The 11,867-nt window shown below is 42.9% G+C and overlaps 1 protein-coding gene across 6 annotated transcripts in view; it reads left to right on the forward strand.

Moving 5' to 3' along the window:
* znf536 (zinc finger protein 536) overlaps positions 1-11,867 on the forward strand; it is a 281,952-nt gene that overhangs the window by 162,166 nt on the left and 107,919 nt on the right. The gene's annotated exons all lie outside the window — the stretch shown is intronic.

Below are 11,867 nucleotides of genomic sequence, written 5' to 3' on the forward strand. Positions count from 1 at the left end.
CGCAGGCCCCTAAATTGAATCAAATCAAAATTGTATTGTTGCAGACTTTGTCACTTTCAGTATTAGCTTATATTGTATCGATGTATTATTGTATAGTGATAAAACGTGTGCTTAACGCGCCCTCTGATCGTGATACCTCTATGCATGTAGCTGTCCCTGTGCAGATAGCAGGCGGCTCCAGTCCCCGTTTGCGGGGGCCTCTTGCCACCGTATCACACCTCTATTCACCAGGAGAGCTGCGGAGAAAGAAAGCTACTCTGCAAGCATCCACGGCCCCTTCCTTTACTCCCCGTGTTTTGTTCCTTCTTCCCCTTATTTCCACTGGGAGGAACACTGACCTCATTTGTGAGGACAATAACCCCCTTGACTTTGGGGATTAAGACATGAAACCTTTGTGGATTAATTAGGTTCAGAGCTGAATTCATTTTGTCGCCATGGAAGGCGAAGAGAGAAAGAGGAAAGAGGCAGATATGGACTGGAGGCTCCATAATGAATTAGCTGTTTGCCCAGATGTACATATATATATATCACATGTAAATCTTCCAACAGAATGGAACTGCATTTGTTCACTGGGCTAAGCATAAGCATGGGAAGTAACAGTAACACAAACTGTCAAATCACAGCAAGCATTATAGAGTCTTATACATCAGTGCGGACTTCAAACCGGGGGTTTTTGCGAGCGAGGAGACAATGTTAGCCCGCTGAGCTTAACTCTTTGGCAAGGTTACACACATGCAAATACGGTTTGCGGACTATCTTCAATCCGCAATAGGCTGGAGCCTGAATCTGTGCATTCACGCTTCTAGATCTACTCTTAAGCTTGTCACACATATTGTAGCAAGTAGCAAGTCCTGACAATGCCGCAAGGAATCACATTATCTTAGTCGTCTTGGTAACAAAGCAAAGTGTTTGTTTTCCAAGACACGGTGCAATTGCAATTTAGACGGTTTACACCTATTGTGTGTGTGTGTGTGTTTTTTGTTTTTTGCCAGTCAAGAGCATATGTTGTTTGAATATATCTTTAGCTCACAAAAGAGGCTGTTAGTTAGATGTTTTGTTTGCAAAATAACAAAGGTGTTTGTTTCACCAAAGGCACAACAGAAGATGTGTTAATGCACGTTTCATGTCATCTTGCGCTCGCTGTAAATAAAAGCGACTGTTGTCTTATTAGAGTAACACCTTCTGAATGCGACAGCCCCAGGTATGGCTCCCTTATGGACCGAGTGTTGAACATGTGCTTGATGAGATGCCTTCCTCACTTTCATTTACAGCTCTTCTAATGAACCTCTGTCTTCGTCATGTCTGCCGAGTCCCTTATATTTTTTCATCTGCCCTCGAGTTAACGTCGCCCGTCGGCCCACACAGCGAGCATATGTTTATGTCGATGATAAGGTTGTTATAGCAAAGTGAATGTCTCTCTTATCCTCTCGGTGTTGCCGTGTAAAGCATAAACCTCCATGTGAGGATCCTTGACGGAGTGATTCCCAGGCCTAGATTAGGCCTCGGATTCCTGCATGTAATGCGCATGGATATTCTAGATCTAACTAAATCAGAAAAGAACTTAAAGAATGGGTTTATAGGAATGGGAACACACTTTGGTCATAAAACACGGGGCTTTTCAAGCAGGCAGAGCAAAGTTTCGTGTCCCGGGGGAAAACACAAGACTTTTACCCAGGAAACGTGTGTTTGTGTCCCGGGGAGTACTACTTAAGGGGGCTGGTATTTAAATGTCTTTTTTTCTGATCTTAACTAGTTGTTTTGGTGCCTAAACTAAGCTGTCATCGCCGCATGGCGGTCACCTTTTGTCGGTCACCTTTTGTCGGTCACCTTTCGTCGGTCACCTTTCGTCGGTCACCTTTCGTCGGTCACCTTTCGTCAGTCACCTTTTGTCGGTCACCTTTTGTCGGTCGAGGTCACCTTTTGTCGGTCACCTTTTGTCGGCTAAACAACAGTCGCTGGAACTACCGGCACCTCATGGTGCCATGTACCCGGCTCACAGTCACCTTTTCCTGGCTAAATTGAACTGTAAAGACCGTTACGTGACCGGCCGGCTGTGACCGACTGTAATTTCATAGGAGATCATACGAAATGTTGCGCTTTTTTCAATTTTTTCAATGACATACAAACCCGTTCATGAGAATGCGTTGTAGGAGTGATGTCTAGACAAATCCTACCTTTCAACTATGTTCACACACAAATTCCCAGTGTTTGGCCTAATCTTTGAACCCTCCTGTTGCTGTTTATTTGACCCATTTTCAAAAAACTTTCTATATCAGAAGTTATTGTTTGAAAATTGATAGAACGTTGACAAAACAACAACAAAAACTTCAAAAAAGCGCAGAAAAACATCGACAAAGACATTGGAACAAGTGACAAAAAACTTGTAAAAAAAAAAAGTTACAAAAAACGTCAGGAAAAGTGAAAAAAACAAGGTGAAAAGCCACAAAAGTGTTGAAAAAAAAGTTTTAATTTCAACCAATTTTTGACCCAGAAAAACAAAAAAGTCGCATGGTCAATGGGAAGACAACACAAGGGTTAACCAAGGACACAAATGTTCCCCAGTTCGAGACTTTCTTGAGACTTGTCTGTTGCCACATTTCGAGGTATCATCTTTTAACCCCTGGGTACGCCATCCAACTGCGAGAAGTTAGCTTCTTCCCTCCTGAGGACTCCCAGGTTTATCCTGGGGCTTTCATAGAGAGAGACTTCCATTCCTCCCCAGTGGCCGTCCTCATTCCCTTCTATTCTCCGTCTCAAGACATGGAGCTCAGTTGAGGCTAAGCCACAAGCCACCCTCATGGGGTGGCGGATCAGCCAAATGCCACCTCTCCTGGCAGGGCTTGCAGGTAAGGTGTAATCATGCCGGCGCAGTACTCTCAGGACCAGAATCAGGTATTTCCTATTAGACACAGAGATGAGGAGGAGGATTTCCAGGGAGGTGGATGGGGAAAGCTGGTCAATCCTCCCTCCCTCTCAATGTCTCAGTCACTTCTGCCTCTTTTGTCCCTCCTCCTTGATCCGTGAGACCATCCCCCTACTTCACATTTCTACCTGTTTTTGCTAGTACTTGACAAGACAGGATTGTGTCTTCCCTGGCATCCCCTCTTCTCATCTTTTGGAGAGAAGGGCAAAAAAGAGGATGAGGGATTGAAAGTTTGTGGAGGAAAAGTTTTTGGAGGACGTTTCTGGATTATGTTCACAAGGCACAAGCTGCTCACAGTGTGAACATGGCACGTTGTCAATGCGATCTATTTCCATGACGATTATTTTTATACTCCAACAATCAGGGAGCCGACAGCACAGTATACCACAGGAGGAAGGGAAAAAAAAAGAAAGAAAAGTCTTTCTTCCAATTCGATACACCCTCTGTAACATTTTAGCTGTAAATACTAACAAAGCCATGAGGGAGAAGATAATGACAAGATATCAACCTTCTTTTCTGGCGTCACTACATACCCATTCTAGCTTAACTAAGTGTCCTGTTGAGTTGTCAAGTGTAAGTGCACCGCGTCTTCTGATCGGATGCTCTCCACTGCTCAGTGTTGCGGCAAATGCAAACATCTGATGGCTTTCTGAAATCCAGCGTGTTGGACAGGTGAGATTCTGCAGCGAGCGTCACTTTTGAGATGCGAGTCAGCACCATGTCACCCTTCCCCATCTGTAAGCTTTCAAGATTGTATGTTTGGCGTGCGCGTTCATGTGTGCGCGTGCGTTTCGTGGAGTCTGAAGTCATTCAAACTGGTTTTAAACGCTGCGTGTCCAAGAATTTTACCAAAAACGAATAAAAAGAACATTTGTGCAGTCTATCAAGAATATGGCAATTGAACAACTGATTTGAAATTCACTGCCATATTCAGTGTCACTATTTGACTTGGCGTTTGGCAGACTAAAACAGGGTGCAGATTGAGAGACAGTGTCACAGGGAGAAGGAAAATGTCTTGCCTCCTTCATCTGCCATTTAGATTGCTTCCCATTTTATCGCTTTCCCAAGCTTTCCCTTTTATTCAAACCTGAAAGAAATGATCAGTCACATTGCCCTCCTTCTTTACATGAAGTCAGTGACAAACTGACATGTCAGATGTGTCGGTACAGTACATCTCAACGCACGTATATGACTTCTCTCCCAATGTCTTGCGTGCTCAGTGGGCTGTTGGAGGGCTTTCTGCGAGACAGAAGGGCTCAGCTGCAGAGTGGGGCGAGAGCCAGGCATCTTGATGATTTTTTTTTCGGGGTGCATCACCATCTCTCTGGAAGTGCCAAGTGTGCACCAAGGCCATGCCATTCACTGTAGAGAGTGTGCGATAGGGGGCATGCCATTCTCCCGTCTCTTCCACGCATCTCGTGCACGCCTCCGAAACAAAGATGAATCTGGTCGCCACATTAAAGACAAAACGCTGTGATTTCTGCGAGCAATGCAATTGCAATTCAGTGGAGCTGTAATGAATGCAGTGGAATGGTTGTCTGCTGGAAAAAAAAAAAACATTTTGTGAACTCAATTAGAGGTGCTAAACCATTTATTTGCAAAGTCTTTTATTGCAGACATAATTTGCGGTGGCAGCAGAGTTTACCTAATTTTATTTATGCATTCCCTTGGTCAATGTTGTTTCTAAATGAATGTGAGATTTTTTGCTCTTATTGTGGAGCACTAATGCCGGGGAAAAAGAGCTACATGCGACTGTCTGCTGTGTATTAACTAATCCATTCAGTTTACTGTTCCCGTGAATATTAGTCGCATAAAAAACATGCATGGATTTAAATAAGTGCAAATGAAGCTGTCGCCTCCAATTTCCCACACTGATACATTGGCAAAGGATTCACAACCTTACTTTCAAATGTCTTACATGAACACTTTTGTTCACCTATGATTTGACCCGTAAAGCACATGCAAAAGCTTATTTCACACCTTTTTTTCCCCCCTCTCCTCCTATTTCCCCCTCTCCCCGGTCTAAATTAACGCCACACGACACCGATCGATGGATCCCCGCTAATCGCGTTAGACGTTTTGTTTTAAAATACCAACGCCCAGCTGGTGACTCCTACCACTCATCTGTTTGTCTCTGTTGTCCTGATCTCTGTCTCTCTTTCTCCTCTTCTCCTTCCTCCATCTCTCTGTTGCTCATTTTCAACCTCTGTCCATCCGTCCCTTCCCTTCCCTCCCTCCTTTTCTCTCTCAGCATCTCTATCTCTCCACAATGTGTTTGCTTTCCAGGCTACAAAAAGGGAGGGGTGGGCGAACATTTGGCCCGAATCCTAGGTATCACATATCTGACCGTATTTCGAGCCCAAATGAATCATGTTAAAAAAAAAAAATCCCTTTTTCACTTTAAAGGTCAGACATTAGTGCTGGTAAAAATTGATCTGTGGATTCATGAATTTAGCCCTGTTGTTGGGGCTCCTTTGTAATGGAAGATTCAGTGGGGGAAGCTTAACATTGCATTGTTTTGCTTTGACAACGCAGCCACGAGAGCCCGTGCAGCTGTTCCCCATGCTCACAATGGCAGATTAATTAACACAATCATGTGGCGCTGGCTCGGGCTCAACAGCCAGGTCTGCTCAGTGATAGATAGGTAAATCCTATACATGCATTTCCAGACTACCACTGAACATTTTTGTGAAGTCGCGCCATAACGAGATAGATTTGGTCGCTGACTGGTCAGCTAAAGGCATAAAATGAAGGTTGAACAGAGGGATCTTTTGCTAATTGCACAGATGTTGAACTTGTGGTGTGTAGGGTGTGTGTGTGTGTGTGTGTGTGTGTGTGTGTGTGTGTATGTGTGTGTGTGTGTGTGTGTGTGTGTGTATATATATATATATATATATACAAAAAAATATCTAACGAGCATAAAAATCCCTAAACATACATGTGCACACACACACATACACACACTCACACACACTCGGGTGTGCATATATACATATATACATATATACATACATACATACATACATACATACATACATACATACATATGTATATATATATGTATATGTGTGTGTGTGCACATGTATGTTTAGGGATTTTTATGCTTGTCAGATATTTTTTTCGTATGTAATTGAATGGTTTCGCAATTGCTCTCTGACTGAAGTGTATTCTGTGTGTTTCTCTGCTCCCATGTAAATGTGTATCATGTAGTACGCCACTAAGCCTGTGTGTGTCTAGGTACACATATATGTGTACATGCGTGCGTGTGCATTCCTCGCTAGACACTCCTCCCATCATCAGCCGGTTTTAGAAAGTCGGAGCTCCTCTAATTAAGATTCTGCCGGTCGCCCCGTCTCTCTCACTTTACTTAGTTCCCTGACATTTTAAACTGTCTATTGTCCCGCCCGGCTTTCAGGTGCAATGCTGTGTAAATGGCAAGTATGTATCTTTTACATAGAGTTATCCATCAGGGACAGGGAGGAGGTGGGGCGGCTGACGGATCGGACCCCGGTGTTTAAATTATTACTGGACGCTGTGATCATATCACTTTGCGTCCTTGCTGTCACTCTATTAGCACCTTTCATTCTCCCTCGCCCATCATGCTCTCCTTCTCCTTTCCTCCCCCTTACTCTTGTTATTCATTTTTTTTTATTTTTAATATTTCATCACCCTCTACCACACACAAACACACACACCGCTTTTCAGTTTTTTTGCATGAACGTGACCGCAGTTTGTCAATATTTTACCCTTGGCCCATCCCCTGTGTTGATATAATGATCACTTAACAGTCAAGAGTAAGGCAAGGAGGAAATTAGGGCGTCGGCAGCAGAGAGGACAACAACACTGAAGCAATTATGTTTCTTTCAGCCCAAGCATTCTCACGTTAATGAAATCCCTTATCGTTAGGGGAAGAGGAAGGTGGGGAGGGGAGGACAGGTGCACAAAATGTACGTCGTTCATTTATCTTTTTCTCTGAAATGAACGGAAGGAGCAGCGAGAATAATGTAGCGATAAAGTCCGGGCAACAAGTGTGTGTAGTGTTTTTTTTTTCTTCTTCATATCGCTGGCCCTGCATTTTGCAATGACAGAGGAAGAAAAGGGAGAAAGGGAGACGAGTTTGTGAGACCGATGAATGCGAGGGGAGGAGGGGAGAAAGGGAGGGAGGGAGGGCACGGTGTATCACACGTTAGCATCTTTCCTAAAGGACAAATCGAAAACATCTCCCCATGCTAACATTTGAAGTATTTACCTTCCTGCAAAATGTCTGCCCTTTTCCTTTGTAGATGTAGATCAGTCACAGTCTTGGAAAGTCACAGAGATCCAACTGAAGACCTTATGTCAGAATGGGAGGGATCAGGGTAATGAATTTTTTTTCTGTGGCTGACTAAGAATTTTTAACAGAAATAGAAGTACACGGTCGTTTTTTTTTACTTTGACCTTGGGGCCTGAGAAGCTATTCAAAAGAGATTTTTTTTTTTCTTTTAAATAAAGGTGATCTAAAAACATTGTTGTTCTCCTTAATTGAAATGGTCATTTCATTCCGTCATTTCTTAATACTTTGACCATATCACTTATTAAAATCTACTTCACTTTTTCATTGCTTTCCATATATGTCAAAACAGGAGTATTTCCATGTAATTCCTTTTTTCCCCCTAAAGGTTTGATTTCCATGAGGTTGGGTTGGAAACCACAAAGTTCAATTAATATAAAAAAATAAATAAAAGTAATTCAATACATTACAATGGACACAATAACACATAATAGCCTATACTGTAAGGCGATCCTGAAGTATGAATACCCAACTAAACACATTACTTTCAATATAATGCACATTTGAGAACTGCCAGGAAGCCACATTCACACTGTCGGTGGTTACTTGAGGAAAAATCGTGGGACCGCAAAAGTCTTTAGAAATCATTCTCTATAGGGAAAATGACTGTTACCAAATTCTGACCTGCTGGTGGCACCATTTGAAAAAAAGCCAGGGTTTCACCAAAGTCAGTAGGCTCTATCCTCTGGAGCCCATGAATACCTGTACATGGCGGTCCATGATATTTTAGATACATTTAAAGGTCCAGTGTGTAACGTGTTTAGTCGTTCATTATCAAAATCTGTGTTGCCCATTCACAAAGTTGTCCTTTTTCATGAATATTTACCACCACCATCAATTCCAAGTATTCCTATGGGCTTGAAATTTTACATTTGCGTTTGCATGAACTGGGGTAGACGCTCCATATTCATGCGCCATCTTGAAATATGTTAGCCGGTAAGGGACATACAGGACATACTGCTCCGCTTTTCGCATTTTCGCTGTCACATGATAAACTCACAGGTGCTGCTAATGGGTATCGTAAACATGGAGGACCTCACGTATTCAAAATCCAAATTTCAAGAACAGGAGTCTTCTTCTTCACCCAGAAAAAGAAAAAGGATATTGAAAAGAGCAAGAGACCGGCTTTTTGAAGCGTGAAGGCTACCGTAGCTGTAATACGTACTTTGAACTGCGTGGCGCGAGAGAGTTGATTGCGATATATGATCTCAACGCTAGATGGGAGAAATTCCCACACACTGGACCTTTAAGGCTGACATACTGACATCATCACCCCCTGCAGCTAAGCCGCTAGCGTGGCTATTTTTCGTGAATTCTTGCCTCTAATTTATATAGAGTATCACAAAAGAAAAGAAACCATTTGTGAAATTCCAAATCAGTTATTGACACATCAAACTGATCTGTTACATTGCATTGCTTTTACAATCTAATATGAACCTTGAATAGCCTATATATTTTCCAGCAGCAATTCATTTGCGTGTGACTCGTGGTCAAGTGCATATTTCAAGTATTTTTAGGGACTGTGCATGAAAGCAGGTGTAGAGCAAATTTTCCATGAAATCCACAGAGGGACTGGGATGATGTCACCGCTGAGATACCTTTGGGATGACAATACATAAATAAATAAATGCCCCAGTCCTTGTTAGCTGCTGCTATTAGTAGTGTTGGGCTGCACATGACACTAATGTCTGCTTTGGGCTGCTGTGCTAGGCTTCTTTCTGTCTCTCCTGTAAAAGAAGGCTATCTGATTGGAAACAGATCTGGGGCACTGGGGGAGCTCGCCCCAGCTCGTTGGATTTAATGACCCATTTCCTCAGCTGCCTCGTGCCACAAGCAGTTAAACGACAGTCGGGGTGCCCAGAGGTTCCCTACCATGGGACCGGGGGGGAGTGCAGAGTACACTAGCTGTAGAGACGGAGTGAGTAATAGAGAGTGACATACCCCGGCTACCAGGCAGCAAATCAAAGCCCATTTCCTCAACAGGAAGTTAAATACTGGAGCACCCGCCACAGTCTCAAGTCAGATGTTCAGTGTGTTCCAGGAGTTAGTGATCAAGTGTTTGAATTCACTTCTTTCGGTGCAGCCAAGTGGCTTCGCTTGTTGCACCCAGTGCACGTACAGGAGCTTGACCAATAGCAAGTGTTTTTCCAATCAAGACTTGGAAGTTGTATGAACGATTGTCTACTGAGGCTATTTTTGCGTGGAGACATGCTTTCTCTATATCAGATTTCTGCTAGTCTTGATCAATGGCAATTGGAAGGAACACAAACGGGGCCTAGTTTCCCAAAAGCATTGCAAAGGATGGAACTCTTGGAAACGATCGTAGATTTTTATATCTATACTTCACTATGTTACTATCAAAAACTAGTTTGTGTGTGTGCCGTTATCTCCTTTGTGAGGCATCAGAAATGAGGCGACATTTCATGCAATGGCGGACATGGCTGAAATAGTGCTGTTTTTAACCGCTAAAAGGATTTTTTTTACACGTTTACACATACATGTACAGTTACTTTTCCACTATATTAAGGAACAGAGATGTTCGAATGCGCTACGGAGCAATCAATGTGGCATTGCAGTCAGGTAGCCTGCCGGTAATAGCTTTTCTTCAGGCTTCTGATGGGCGAACATCTTCTTCTTCTTTGCTTGACTGGCCAACATGGCTTTAGGGTTAGGAATATATTGCCGCCTGTTGGTTTGACAGTGCATGAATGTGTTTTTGCATTTTCATTTAAATAGAGATTTGTCAGAAATCAGTGCTTGTGTGGATGAGATTTTTCTTTTTGAATGAAGGAAGGAAGAACTCCATTTAGAAAAAATATCTGTGTACGTGTGGATTAGGCCTAAGTTTAACCAAGGTACATGAATTATGAAGAGCAGCAAGCTGATGGCTGTAGACTCTTCACTGCACATTAGTCTTCATGGTAATACTGAACAATTCCAAGTAGGAAATATTGCCTTGTGTCGTTTTTACGAAATGTGTAACATGGATGGACTTCCCCGAACATCTGAGTTGATCATACGCAATTCATCGTTGCACAAACAGAAAGTGAGTAGTGAGTACAGCTATAATGGAGAACAATGATGTATTAATTGCTGTTTTTTTGCTCCTTTGCACTGCATGTCCATCACTCTGAATTTCATGCCGAATCTGGATTCATGGATTTTTGTTCCTAAAATGTCCCTGCAGGCTCTTAAAAAAAACTTCAGGGGGAAAAATTGCAACAACACAATGTAATTAAATACACAACAGATTATATTGCCATGACCTCCTTTTGTTTAGGGCAATAGTGCTCCATTTATAACAATGAGCCCACTTGACCTTCTCCACAAGTACAGCGACAGTGCTCGAGACCCTGAGGAGGGACCTAAAACGGCCATCAAACTTCCACCGCTAAAAACTTGAGCACGCTCTGCCCTATCAAGCTAATGATCAATTATTAATATCCACAATCCTCAGCCTTGATGTGGCTGCTTGGAAATAGAAGGCAAGCAATTATGTGCTACTCTCTTATTTCGGGTTTGGCCGCCTCCATCTCCGGCCTCCCTCTCCATGCGTTGAGCTCCCCTATAAATATATAACAGATAGTTCCTCTTAGCACACCACAAGTTCTTATTGGGGCCCTCTCATTGCAGATATCCAGATCCAGATTAATTTGTAATTAGTCTTGAGTTGTTGAGCCTCTGAAAGATAAAGGATTCCAACTCCCATTCTATTCGCCCCAAACACTGACGATCACTTAAAAAGACCAAACGCTCTCGCGCTTGATAAAAATAGCTTAAGCTCGGACTTATTTGTTTGGCGACAAATGCCAGACACATATGTCTGAATGGCTTGGGCGACGCTGAAGCAAGGAATAAATGAGTTGGTCTAAAATGAAACTTGTCATTGTGTCTCTCTGCGTGTTTGTATGTAAAATTGGGGGGGGGGAGAGATGCTTAACAATTCATCAGCTCAGCACTGGCAGCCATGGCGTTTTCTCTGCGCAAGACTTTGCTGTAAAAGCAAGGAACAAAAAGGAGAAATAAAAAGCTGTCTGCTTTACTTCTCTTCCAATGTAATTCTCTTTTCAGGAGATACCCCCTCGGCGGGTTTCTTTTAGACTTCCCATTAATTTGCCTCCAAATGTCATATATCCCTCCACAGATAAAAAAAAAAGATGAATGGGATAAAGACATATGGGCGATGTGTGAGTGTTAAACATACTGGAATAGTTTTTAGTCATTTAAGAGGACAGGGGGTGTAGAGGGAGGGGGGCGAGGGCAGGATGGGGGGGCTTGAGTCTATTAATAGTTGAGTCATCAGTGCCTCAATGTTCCGAAATGGCAAATTGTTAGATCCCCAATGGTGATTATTACTTGCTGTCAATGACCTTCATAACAAATTAAAATTATGCGACTGGGACAGAGCGTGCTCTTTAATAGGCGTTATGCATGGGATTGTGTGCGTGTCACTTTGTGCAAGTGTTTGTGTGTGTGTGTGTGTGTGTGTGTTTGCATGCGGGTGGCCAGAGGGTGATGGCCTCTAGCATTTAAAAACTCCCCTCGCCTCGCTCGGCCTTACTCTCATTTATTCTTAAAGTGTGGCTCTATCTCTCATTTGGTGTCCACACAAGC

The sequence above is a fragment of the Sander lucioperca genome, chromosome 3 (assembly GCF_008315115.2).
Source record: "Sander lucioperca isolate FBNREF2018 chromosome 3, SLUC_FBN_1.2, whole genome shotgun sequence".
In the NCBI taxonomy this organism is placed as follows: Eukaryota; Metazoa; Chordata; class Actinopteri; order Perciformes; family Percidae; genus Sander; species Sander lucioperca.